General features: G+C 45.4%; 1 protein-coding gene across 1 annotated transcript in view; it reads right to left on the bottom strand.

Annotated features, from left to right (window-relative positions):
* The window catches only part of GRN (granulin precursor), a 164850-nt gene that overhangs the window by 52010 nt on the left and 100418 nt on the right, over positions 1-12422 (bottom strand). The window lies entirely within an intron of this gene.

The raw sequence follows: 12422 nt of genomic DNA, 5'->3' as shown, positions 1-12422 counted from the left end.
CTCTTGCCTCACGTGTAGAAGTCCCTCTTACCATTCTCCTGCCTCCAGATTGCCAGGGGCAATCATGATGGGGTTTTTTTGCTCTTTCTCCAAATGAGGGCACGTGATGTTCTTTTGGGGTTTATTTTGTTGTTGTTGTTGTTGTTGTTGTTGTTGTTTTTGAGACGGAGTCTCGCTCTGTCATTCTGGCCAGAGTGCAGTGGCACGATCTTGGCTCACTGCAACCTCCGCCTCCCAGGTTCAAGTGATTCTCCTGCCTCAGCCTCCCAAGTAGCTGGAATTACAGGCATGCACCACCATGCCCAGTTAATTTTTGTGTTTTTAGTGAAGACAGGGTTTCGCCACGTCGATCAGGCTGGTCTCAAACTCCTGACCTCAGTGATCCACCTGCCTTGGCCTCCCAAAGTACTGGGATTACAGGCATGAGCCACCACGCCCGGCCTATCTTAACCATTCTTAAGTGTACAATGGAGTAGTACTAAGTACATTCATAATTTTGTGCAGTCATCACCACCCTCCAACTTCTGAACTCTTCATTTTGAAAAACTGAAACTATCCATTAAACAATAATTCCCCATTCCCCACTCCCCTTACCCTTGGCAACTACTATTCTACTTTCTGGTTCTATGATTTTGATTACTCTAAGTACTTCATATAAGTGGAATCATATAGTGTTTATTTTTTATGTGATTGGCTTATTTCACTTAGCATAAAGTCCTTAAAGTTCATCCATGTTGCTGGGCATGGTGGCTCACACCTGTAATCCCAGTACTTTGGGAGGCCAAGGTGGGCAAATCACCCGAGGTCAGGAGTTCAAGACCAGCCTGGCCAAAGTGGTGAAACCCCATCTCTACTAAAAATACAAAAATTTGCCAGGCATGGTGGCACATGCTTGTAATCTCAGCTACTCAGGAGGCTGAGGCGGGAGAATTGCTTGAACCCAGGAGGCGGAGGTTGCAGTAAGCTGAGATTGCACCACTGCACCACTACACTGCAGCCTGGGCAAGAGTGAAACTCTGTCTCAGAAAAAAAAAAAAAAAAAAAAAAAAAAAACAGAAAAAGAAAAAAATTCATCCATATTGTATGTAACACATTACAGAATTTCTCTGCTTTTAAAGGCAGATTAATATTCTTTTGTAGGAATATGCAACATTTTGCTTATTGCTATGGCTTGAACGTGTGTCCCCCAAAGTTCATGTGTTGGAAACTTTTTGTTTTGTTTTCTTTTTTTTTTTTTTAAACGGAGTCTCGCTCTGTCGCCCAGGCTGGAGTACAGTGGCTTGGTCTTGGCTCACTGCATGCTCTGCCTTCCGGGTTCACACCATTCTCCTGCCTCAGCCTCCCAAGTAGCTGGGACTACAGGCGCCTGCCACCACGCCCAGCTAATTTTTTTTTGTATTTTTTAGTAGAGACAGGGTTTCACCATGTTAGCCAGGATGGTCTTGATCTCCTGACCTCATGATCCGCCCGCCTCGGCCTCCCAAAGTGCTGGGATTACAGGTGTGAGCCACCGTGCCCGGCCTTTTTTTTATTTTTTATTTTTGAGACAAAGTCTTACTCTGTTGCCCAGGCTGGAGTGCAGTGGCATGATCTTGGCTCACTGCAGCTTCTGCCTCACAGATTGAAGTGATTCTTGTGCCTCAGCATCCCGAGTAACTGGGATTAGAGGCGCACACCACCACGCACGGCTAAATTTTGTATTTTTAGTAGAGATGGAGTTTTGCTGTGTTGGCCAGGCTGGTCTTGAACTCCTGGCCTCAAGCAATTCACCTACCTTGGCCTCCCAAAATGCTGTGATTACGACCATAAGTCTTCATGCCCAGCCTTCTTTCTTTTTGAGACAAGATCTCACTCTGTTGTCCAGGCTGGAGAGCAGTGGTGCAATCATAGCTCACTGCAGCTTCAACCTCCTAGGCTCAGTGATCCTCCCGCCTCAACCTCCCTAGCAGCTGGAACTACAGGTACCTGCTACCATGTCTGGCTAATTTTTATTTTTATTCGTTTATTATTTATTCATTTATTTTGTAGAGATGTAGTCTCACTATGTTGCCCAGGCTGGCCTTGAACTCTTGGGTACAAGTGATTCTCCCTCCTTAGCCTCCCAAAGTGTTGGGATTACAGATATGAGCTACCACACATGGGCATGTATAAGAAACTTAATCCCCAATTCACTGGTGTTGAAAAGTGGGACCTTCAAGAAATGATTAGATCACAAAAGGTCTACCCTCATGAACGGATTAATGCTGTTGTTTTGATAGCTGGTTCCTGATAAGAGGATGAGGATCAGGCCCCCTTCTCTCTCGCTCATGGTCTCTTGCCCTTCTGCCTACCACCATCAGATGATGCAGCAAGAAGGCCCTTGCCAGATGTGGGCCCCTCAATCTTGGACTTCCCAGCCAGCCTCCAGATCTGTAAGAGACAAATCTTTGTTCTTTATAAATTACCCAGTCTCACGTATTCTGTTAGAGCAGCACAAAGCAACTAAGACACTTATCCACTTATCCATTCATCCATCCATGGACACTTGCATTGTTTCCACATGTTAGCAATTGTGAGTAATGCTGCTATGTACATGGGTGTACAAATAACTCTTTGAGACCTTGTTTTCAATTCTTTGTGGTATATACCCAGAAGTGGAATTGCTGGATTACATGGCAATTCTGTTTTTAATTTTTTGAGAAGCTGCCATCCTGTTTTCCGTATGGCTGCACCATTTTTCATTCCTGCCAACAGTGCACAAGGGTCCAATTTCTCTTTTTTTCTTTTTTTGAGACGGAGTCTCGCTGTCTCCCAGGGTGGAGTGCAGTGGCACAATCTTGGCTCACTGCAAGCTCCGCCTCCCGGGTTCACGGCATTCTCCTGCCTCAGCCTCCTGAGTAGCTGGGTCTACAGGCGCCCGCCACCATGCCCGGCTAAGTTTTTTTATTTTTAGTAGAGACAGTGTTTCACCATGTTAGCCAGGATGGTCTCGATCTCGATAGAAACAATGAGACTGGGCAACATGGCGAGACCCCATCTCTACAACAAATACAAAAATTAGCCAGGTATAGTGGTGTGCACCTGTAGTCCCCAGCTACTTGGAAGGCTGGTAGTGGATGCCTATAATCCCAGCTACTCAGGAGGCTGAGGTGGGAGAATCACTTGAATCCCAGGAGACAGAGGTTGCAGTGAGCCAAGATCGCACCACTGCACTCCAGTCTGGGCAACAGAGTGAGGCTCCATCTCAAAAAACAGAAAAAGGGAAATGATCCCTGAAAGTATACTCTTTCATTGTAGTGTTTATTTGCATTTTACTAATGATTAGTGATGTTGAGCACCTTTTCATGTGCTTATTGTCTTTTTTTCTTTCTTTTTTTTTTTTTTTTTTTTGGAGAAATACCTATTCAAGTCCTTTGTTCATTTTTGGGTTGCTTAGTTTTTGTTGTTGGTGTTGAGTTTTAGGAGCTTTCTCTATATCCTGGATATCAATTCCTTATCAGATATATAACTTGCAAATATTTTCTCCCATTCTGTCAATTTCCTTTTGAATTTGTTGATATTGCTTCTTGATGCACAAAGTTCTTAAGTTTTCATCAAGGCTAATTTGTCTATTTTGTTGTTATTGTTGCCCCCGCCTTTGGTGTCAGATCCAAAAAAATTATTGCCAAATCCAATGTTGGAAAGCTTTTGCCATATGTTTTCTTCTACGAGTTTTAAAAGTTTAGGTCTTTTTTTTTTTTTTTTTTTTGAGACGGAGTCTCGCTCTGTCGCCCAGGCTGGAGTGCAGTGGCTGGATCTCAGCTCACTGCAAGCTCTGCCTCCCAGGTTTACGCCATTCTCCTGCCTCAGCCTCCCGAGTAGCTGGGACTACAGGCACCCGCCACCTCGCCCGGCTAGTTTTTTGTATTTTTTAGTAGAGACGGGGTTTCACCGTGTTAGCCAAGATGGTCTCGATTTCCTGACCTCGTGATCCGCCCGCCTTGGCCCCCCAAAGTGCTGGGATTACAGGCGTGAGCCATCGCGCCCGGCCAAAAGTTTAGGTCTTGCATTTAGGTCTTTGATCCATTTTGAGTTAATTTTTGGATATAGTGTTAGGTAAGGGTTCAACTTTATTCTCCTACATGTGGATATCCGGTTTTCCCAGCATTATTTGTTTAAAAAACAAAAATCAAACAAACAAAAACCTGTCCTTTCCCCATTAAATGGTCTTGGCATTCTTGTCAAAAATCAGGCTAGAGTGCAGTGTCATAATCTTGGCTCATTGCAACCTCTGCCTCCTAGGTTCAAGCAATTCTCTTGCCTCAGCCTCCCAAGTAGCTGAGATTACAGGTGTGCACCACCACATCCGGCTAATTTGTTTTATTTTTAGTAGAGACCGGGTTTCACCATGTTGGCCAGGCTGGTCTTGAACTCCTGACCTCAGGTGATCCACCTGCCTCAGCCTCCCAACGTGCTGGGATTACAGGCCTGAGCCACTGCACCTGGCCTTATCAAGTTTAAGACTGCATTGCACCACAGCACTGCAACCTAGGCAACAGAGCAAGACCCTATGTAAAAAAATAAAAAATAAAAAATAATTTGATCATAGGCCAGGTGCGATGATACGTACTTGTAATCCCAGCTACTCAGGAGAGTGAGGTGGGAAGATCACTTGAGCCCAGGAATTCCCGTCCATCCTGGGTAACATAGCAAGACCATATCTCTAAAAAAATTAAATAAATAAAAAATTTAAGAAATCACTTGCAGACCAGGCACAGTGGCTAATGCCTGTAATCCCAGCACTTTGAGAGGCTGAAGAGGGCGGATCTCTTGAACTCAGGAGTCCAAGACCAGCCTGGGCAACATGGTGAAACCCCATCTCTACCCAAAATACAAAAAATTAGGCAGGCATGGTGGCTTACACCTGTGGTCCCAGCTATTCAGGAGGCTGAGGTAGGAGGATCGCTTGAGTCCAGGAGGCAGAGATTGCAGTGAGCTGAAATTGTATCACTTTCCTCCAGCCTGGGTGATAGAGCGAGACGCCATCTCAAAAGAAAAGAAAAGAAAAGAAAAGAAAAGAAAAGAAAAGAAAAGAAAAGAAAAGAAAGAAAAGGAAAGAAATCACTTGCTCGTGTGTGTGAGAGTTTACATCTGAGCCTCTGTTCTATTTCATTGGTCTATATGTCTGTCTTTATGCCAATACCACTCTATTTTGATGACTGTAGCTTTGCAGTAAGTTTTAAAATCAGGAAGTGTAAGTCCTCCAGCTTTGTTCCTTGTTTATATTTCAACTTTTGTGATAATCATTTCCTTGCTTTTCTTTATATTTTTATCACCCATGTGTGCACCGCCTATGAGCAGAACCTAGCAGAAGGACACTAATGGAGTCTAGAGAACTGGTTTGCAGAATCCCAGCCCCCTTCCAACATCAGAGAGCACAGAAAATAAGAATGAATTTGAAGCTGAAAGGCAATAAGCAAATAACTGGCCTAATCTACCCCTTTTTTCTACTCAGCTGTTACACATCTGTCCATCATATTTGAATAATAACAGCTTCATCACTTTGTCTAATAGATGCAACTGTCCTTTGCTCAAATGAAGATGCTCTGGAGCCCTCCCCCAAAAGCAGAGATGCAAAGTCTCTACAGCAATGGGATCCGTCTCCGTGTGATGTGAATTCTCCTAGTACAGTCACATGTCCTCTAGAGTATTCTGCAACCTAAATTATGAAGGTCGTTACCAACAACAATCCTCATAAAAAATAACAAGAGAAAAGAAGGAGAGGAAAGTTAACCAATATTTAGAGAGTGTATACAATAAAACAAGCAAGAGAAAACATACCCATAGCTTCTACAGTCCTTGCTTCTATATCTGGTCAGAAGCTGATATTTATAACTTTCCTCTTCCATTACTTGTTCCATTTTTACTTTGCTCTGAGCCAGTCCCTCAATTCATTGGTTTGTTTGTTTTTGACCAGGTTGGGTGACCAAACATTTATTCTTATTTATTTATTTATACCAAGAGAGTATCAATTTCTCAACAAACTTTATTTATTTATTTATTTATTTATTTATTTATTTATTTTGGCGACAGGGTCTCCCTTTGTTGCTCAGGCTGGAGTACAGTTGTGCAATCACGGCTCACTGCAGCCTCAACTTCCCAAGCTGAAGTAATCCTTCCTACTTCAGCCTCACAATCACGGCTCACTGCAGCCTCAACTTCCCAAGCTGAAGCAATCCTTCCTACTTCAGCCTCCCAAGTAGCTGGGACTACAGGCATCCACCACCACGCCTGGCTAATTTATTTTTATGTTTGTAGAAATGGGGGTCTCCCTATGTTGCCCAGGCTGGTCTTGAACTCTTAGACTCAAGCCATCTGCCCATCTCAGCCTCCCAAAGTGCTGAGATTACAGACGTGAGCCATCACGCCCTAGCCCAAATCTTTATTCTTTTTTTTTTTTTTTAACTGGGTCTTGCTGTGTTGCCCAGGCTGGAGTGCAGTGGCACAATCTTGGCTCACTGCAATCTGCACCTTCTACAATCCTTGCTTCTATATCTGGTCAGAAGCTGATATTATAACTTGCCTCTTCCATTACCCTTGAAGGGTTGAAGGGATTCTTATGCCTCAGCCTACCGAGTAGCTGGAAATACAGGCACCCACGACCACACCTGGCTAATTTTTGTATTTTTTTTAGTAGAGGCAGGGTTTCACCATTTTGGCCAGGCTGGTCTCGAGCTCCTGACCTCAAGTAATCCACCCACCTTGGCCTCCCAAAGTGTTGGGATTACAAGCGTGAGCCACCGTGCCTGGCCCCAAATTTTCATTATTATTATTATTATTATTATTATTATTATTATTTTTGAGTCAAAGTCTAGCTCTGTTGCCCAGGCTGGAGGGCAATAGCGCAATCTCAGCTCACTGCAACATCCACCTCCCGGGTTCAAGAAATTCTCCTGCCTCAGCCTCCTGAGTAGCTGGGATTACAGGCACCCACCACCATGCCCGGCTAATTTTTGTATTTTTAGTAGAGACAAGATTCCACCATATTGGCCAGGCTGGTCTCTTGGCCAGGCTGGTCTCGAACCCCTGACCTGGTGATCCGCCCACCTCAGCCTCCCAAAGTGCTGGGATTACAGGCATGAGCCACCATGCCCGGCCTCCAAACCTTTATTCTTAAAATAAAGGTTTCAAGAATAAACCTTTATTCTTGAAATTAGCATTCTACAAATTGGAATCCTCAGAACTGTATTGCTCTTTTTTTTTAACTTTTACCATTGGACACGGAAGTAGGACATGGCACACCAGGGTGTCCCCTGGATTCCAGACATAGTCCTCCCTGCCTTTCTTTTGGAGTTAGAACCCAGCTTACCCTTGGCATTTGGGATCAGTCATCCCAGAAGGTAACCCCTTTTTTGCTCTGAGCCCAGGTGAGAGCCTTCTTCCAGGTGGTGGAACCACTGCGGTATCTCCTCATGAAGGGATTCCTCCCTTAGTGTGGCAGATGCTGTCAGTGCCCTCCCATGTTCCCGAAGCTCTCGGGTTCACTGGATGAACTTCCATGTGCCAGAACCTTCAGCTCTTTGCCTGAGGACTCTCCCTGGCCATTGGAGCCTGCTGGGCAGGCTGAAAGTTCTGGGGAATTATACTCCCAGCGGCAGCAACCTTCAGCCAATCCTGATGGGGATCGGTGCGTAAATACCCAGCTTCCTCATCCTTTAGGTCCTGGAGCTCACATTATGACTGGCTCCCTGAGTTCCCTCTTAGGATTAAGCTCTGGTTGTCCACGTGTTTTTTTGTTGTTGTTGTTGTTGTTTGTTTGTTTGTTTGTTTGTTTTTTGAGACAGAGTTTCACTCTTGTCGCCCAGGCTGGAGTGCAATGGTGCAATCTTGGCTCACTGCAATCTCTGCCTCCTGGGTTCAAGCAATTCCCCTACCTCAGCCTTCCAAGTAGCTGGGATTATGGATTATAGCCATGTGCCACCAAGCCTGGCTATTTTTGTATTTTTAGTAGAAACGGGGTTTCTCCATGTTGGTTAGGCTGGTCTCGAACTCCCAATCTCAGGTGATCCACCTGCCTTGGCCTCCCAAAGTACTGGGATTACAGGTGTGAGTCACCGCGCCCAGCCAGTTGTCCACGCTTTTAACTTGCTTGATAACACACCCTTTGTGAGCCTGCATTCCTTCCAACGTCAGTCTCCTACCGGCTTGCTCGGTTTTCCTAGCATCGCTTTTCAAATAAACACTTGTGTTTCTCAAATAAGCACTTTCCTTTGAATCCTTGACTCAGGTTCTACTTCTGGGGGGAACCCGAACCAACACATTTGGTATCCAAAGCTGTCCTAGGAAGTAGACCCACAGGATAGGATTCTGGTTTTGGATCACTCATCATCCAGATGGCCCAAAGATTCCATTGCTGAGGTAAGTGGGGTGCTAATACCCACTGGAGAACTGGACTGATTGTCAGACTGTCGCCCTGGTGAAATGGGATGCAGACAGGGATGCACTGCCTATGCAATAGCTCTAGTATTTGAGATGTAAGAGGAAAATGGTAATTATAAGGACTGTGGAGGCTGGGCTCAGTGGTTCATGCATGTAATCCCAGCGCTTTGGGAGGCCAAGGCGGGTAGATGACTTGAGGTCAGGAGTTCGTGACCACCTGGCCAACATGGCAAAACCCTATCTCTACTAAAAATACAAAAATTAGCTGGGTGTGGTGGCAGGCGCCTGTAATCCCAGTTACTAGGGAAGCTGAGGCATGAGAATCACTTGAACCCACAAGGCAGAGGCTGTAGTGAGCTGAGATCATGCCACTGCACTCCTGCCTGGATGACAGAGTGAGACTCTGTCAAAAAAAAAAAAAAAAAAAGGAGTTGTTTGGTTGCTGTTAATGCCATCAAAGTGTTAAAAGAAGAAAAGACAGACTCACATCAGCTAGCTATCAATTTAGGGTACAGTTAAAAGCCAGAAGAAGCCGGGCTCACACCTGTAATCCCAGTACTTTGGGAGGATCACTTGAGCCCAGGAGTTCGAGACAAGCCCCAGCAACATAGGGATACCCTGTCTCTACAAAAAACAAATTAGCCAGGTGTGGTGATGAGCACCTGTGTTCCCAGCTATTCAGAAGGCTGAGGTGGGAGGATCACTTGAGCCCAGGAGGCTGAGGCTGCAGTGAGCCATGATTGTGCCATTGCACTCCAGCCTGGGCAACAGAGCAAGACCCTATCTCAAAACAAAACAAAACAAAAACCAGACGACCTCTATGGCAGCATGTAAGGAAACCCTCACCTCCTGTGCAGGGCAGACTGTGATGAAAATCAGTCCCATAATCTGATTGCGAGAGTAGCAGGGTTTTATATTTAAAGCCCCAGCAAGTCAGGGCCCTGGGAGGGACGGAGTGGGATCCTGAGGCCTGGTATGGGAGCATCTGTTCTAAAACCCCCTTATTATGCTGAGTTATTTGGGCTTGCAGAATTGGCCTCTCCCCCTGGGTAGAAGAGAGCAGCCTCCCCTTGCCTAGATAACATGCAGATTCCTCACCTGAGGCAGACACCTCACAAGATGATACTTGCCCTCTTCAAGGCCTGATGGTGACTCCCCTCCATGACTCTAGACCAATAACGTTGGTCGTCTCATCAGGGACCAAGTGGGAAGTATTGTCCCATCTATGGAAAGAAAGGGATGATTCACCAAAAGACCTGCAGGAGCTGGTGAACATTTACCAGCAGAATTTGACAGAACATGTTTGGGAACATATCTTGAGGTTGTTAGACTGGGGTCAGCGGGTGGAATAGAAGGCTGAGTAAGACCGGGAGGAGTGGTTCATGCCTGCAATTCCAGCACTTTGGGAGACCTAGGTGGGTGGATCACCTGAAGTCAGGAATTTGAGAACAGCATGGCCAACGTGGTGAAACCCCATCTCTACTAAAAATACAAAAAAAATTAGCTGGGCGTGGTGGTGCATGCCTGTACTCCCAGCTACTCAGGAGGCTGAGGCACAAGAATCACTTGAACCCAGGCAGCGGAGGTTGGCAGTGAGTCAAGATTGCACCACTGCACTCCAGCCTGGGTGATAGAGCAAGACTCCATCTCAAAAAAAAAAAAAAAAAAAAAAAAAAAAAAAAGTGAAATAAGGGTATGTTTATTGATATGGGATGCCCTACCTGGTAAGGATTTAACTATTTTTTTAAATTTATTATTTATTTATTTATTTATTTATTTATTTATTTATTTATTTATTTTGAGACGGAGTCTTGCTCTGTAACCCAGGTTGGAGTGCAATGGTGCGATCTCAGCTCACTGCAACCTCTGCCTTCTGAGTTCAAGTGATTCTCCTGCCTCAGCCCCTCCTGAGTAGCTGGGATTACAGGCGCGCACCACCATGCTGGGCTAATTTTTGTATTTTTAGTAGAGATGGGGTTTCACCATGTTGGCCAGCCTGGTCTCAACTCATGACCTCAAGTGATCCATCCGCCTTGGCCTCCCAAAGTGCTGGGATTACAGGAGTGAGCCATCACACCTGGCCTGGGATTTAACATTTTAAAGCTTGGCAAGGACATCTGAAGCCTGTTGCAATATGCCCCCTGGGATAGATCTTCAAAGTGTGGAAAAATTATGAGTTCCAGCAAATGAGGTAGAGATGTTGGAACTTCCTTGACAGAATACTTGGAAGAATAAAGGCTCAGAAAAGTGGGCATGCCAGAATAAAATGACTATTATATAAGACTATAGAACCCTCCAGCCTACTGTATTCTTCATGAGGGCCCAGAAATACTCAATAAATAAACTGATACAAAAGGTGCTAGTTGGAGCAGGGCCACTGGCATTTGCCGGCCAGTGGTGGCTGTCCTCAGCAGGCCAGAGCAATGGTAGCGGGAGCTGCTATGGAACTAGCCTTTCTAGAGTCAGTGGGTATGACAGGAGTCCAGAACAGAGGTCAGGCGACAGCATGTGGTCATGAGAGGCTAAGTGGACATAATTACCATAATAGGCAGAAAGACCAGAAATATAAGCAGGGATCTATTGTGATGACCAAAAGACCATCGTGTTCCTAGATAGGAAGATGGTGAAGGAGGGTATCTCTTGCTTATAGAAACAAGCAAGAATGAGAGAGTAGAAGGCTGAAGTTAGCCTCTGCAAAGGAAAATCCCCATCTCATACCCAGTTTCCAGGCCCAAATCAGTTTTCAGATATAGAGCCCTTTGTCTTTTTTTTTTTTTGAGATGGAGTCTTGCTCTGTTGCCCAGGCTAGAGTGCTGTGGTGTAATTTCGGCTCACTGCAACCTCCACATCCCGGGTTCAAACGATTCTCCTGCCTCAGCCTCCCAAGTAGCTGGGATTACAGGTGCCCACCATCACACCTAGATAATTTTTTGTATTTGTAGTAGAGACGGGGTTTCACCATATTGGCCAGGCTGGTCTCGAACTCCTCACCTCAAGTGATGTGCCCACCTCGGCCTCCCAAAGTGCTAGGATTACAGGCATGAGCCACCAAACATGGCCAGATATAGAGCCCTTTAAGTGAAGTGGGGGCCAGTTCCCTTCAGGAAGAATCCTACAATGCCATGGCAAGTTTATATCATGGTAATTATCCTATTCTTCCCCCAAAGGTACTTACAGCTGCTTATCAGAGCAACTGCATCCTGGGGAAAGAGAAATACTCAGATCTTTCAAGGCTTTTGGATACAGAGTTGAAATTGACACTAATATTAAGGAACCAAAATGCCATCATGGGCACGTATTAGGGTGGGACATACGGAGGCCAGGTGATGAAAGGAGATCTGGCCCATCAGTCTGCCTGATGGTTATTTCCCTGGCCCCTGAATGCATAGTGGCATAGAGGTACTTAGCAGATAGCAGATCTCTCACATTGGTTTCCTGAAGTAAGAGCCATTACCACACCTGTAATCCCAAGTATGGAGGCCAAGGTGGGAGGATCACTTAAGCTCAGGAGTTTGAGACCGGCCTGGGCAACATAGTGAAACCTCATCTCTACAAAAAAAAATTTTTTTAATTAGCTGGGTATCATGGCACACTCCTGTAGTCCCAGCTACTCAGGGCACTGAGGTGGGAGGATTGGTTGAGCCCGGGAGGTCAAGATTGCAGTGAGCTGAGATTGCACCACTGCACTCCAGCATACGAGACATAATGAAACTGCCACCAAAAAAAAAAAAAAAAAAAAAAAAAAAAAAAGGAATAAGAGTCATTAGGGTAGGAAAGGCCAATTAGAAACTGCTTCCTCATCCTTCCCAAGGGAGTAAATCAGAAGCAATTCCCCAGCCCAGGCAGAATGGCAGTGGTTGGAGTCACTCACAAAGGATATAAAAGTGGTGGTTCCCAGGATATCCCCATTTAACTCATCAATCTGGCTCTTGCAAAAACCAGACGGATCACTGTAGATGAGGATGCACATAACCAAGTGGCGTCCTGATTGAGTGCTGTGCCAGATGTGCTAGCTTTCTTAGAAC

This window comes from Macaca thibetana, chromosome 16, assembly GCF_024542745.1.
Source record: "Macaca thibetana thibetana isolate TM-01 chromosome 16, ASM2454274v1, whole genome shotgun sequence".
Taxonomy (NCBI): domain Eukaryota; kingdom Metazoa; phylum Chordata; class Mammalia; order Primates; family Cercopithecidae; genus Macaca; species Macaca thibetana.
The sequence above is the reverse complement of the archived record's forward strand: the minus strand, read 5'-3'. Positions and strand labels throughout refer to the sequence as shown.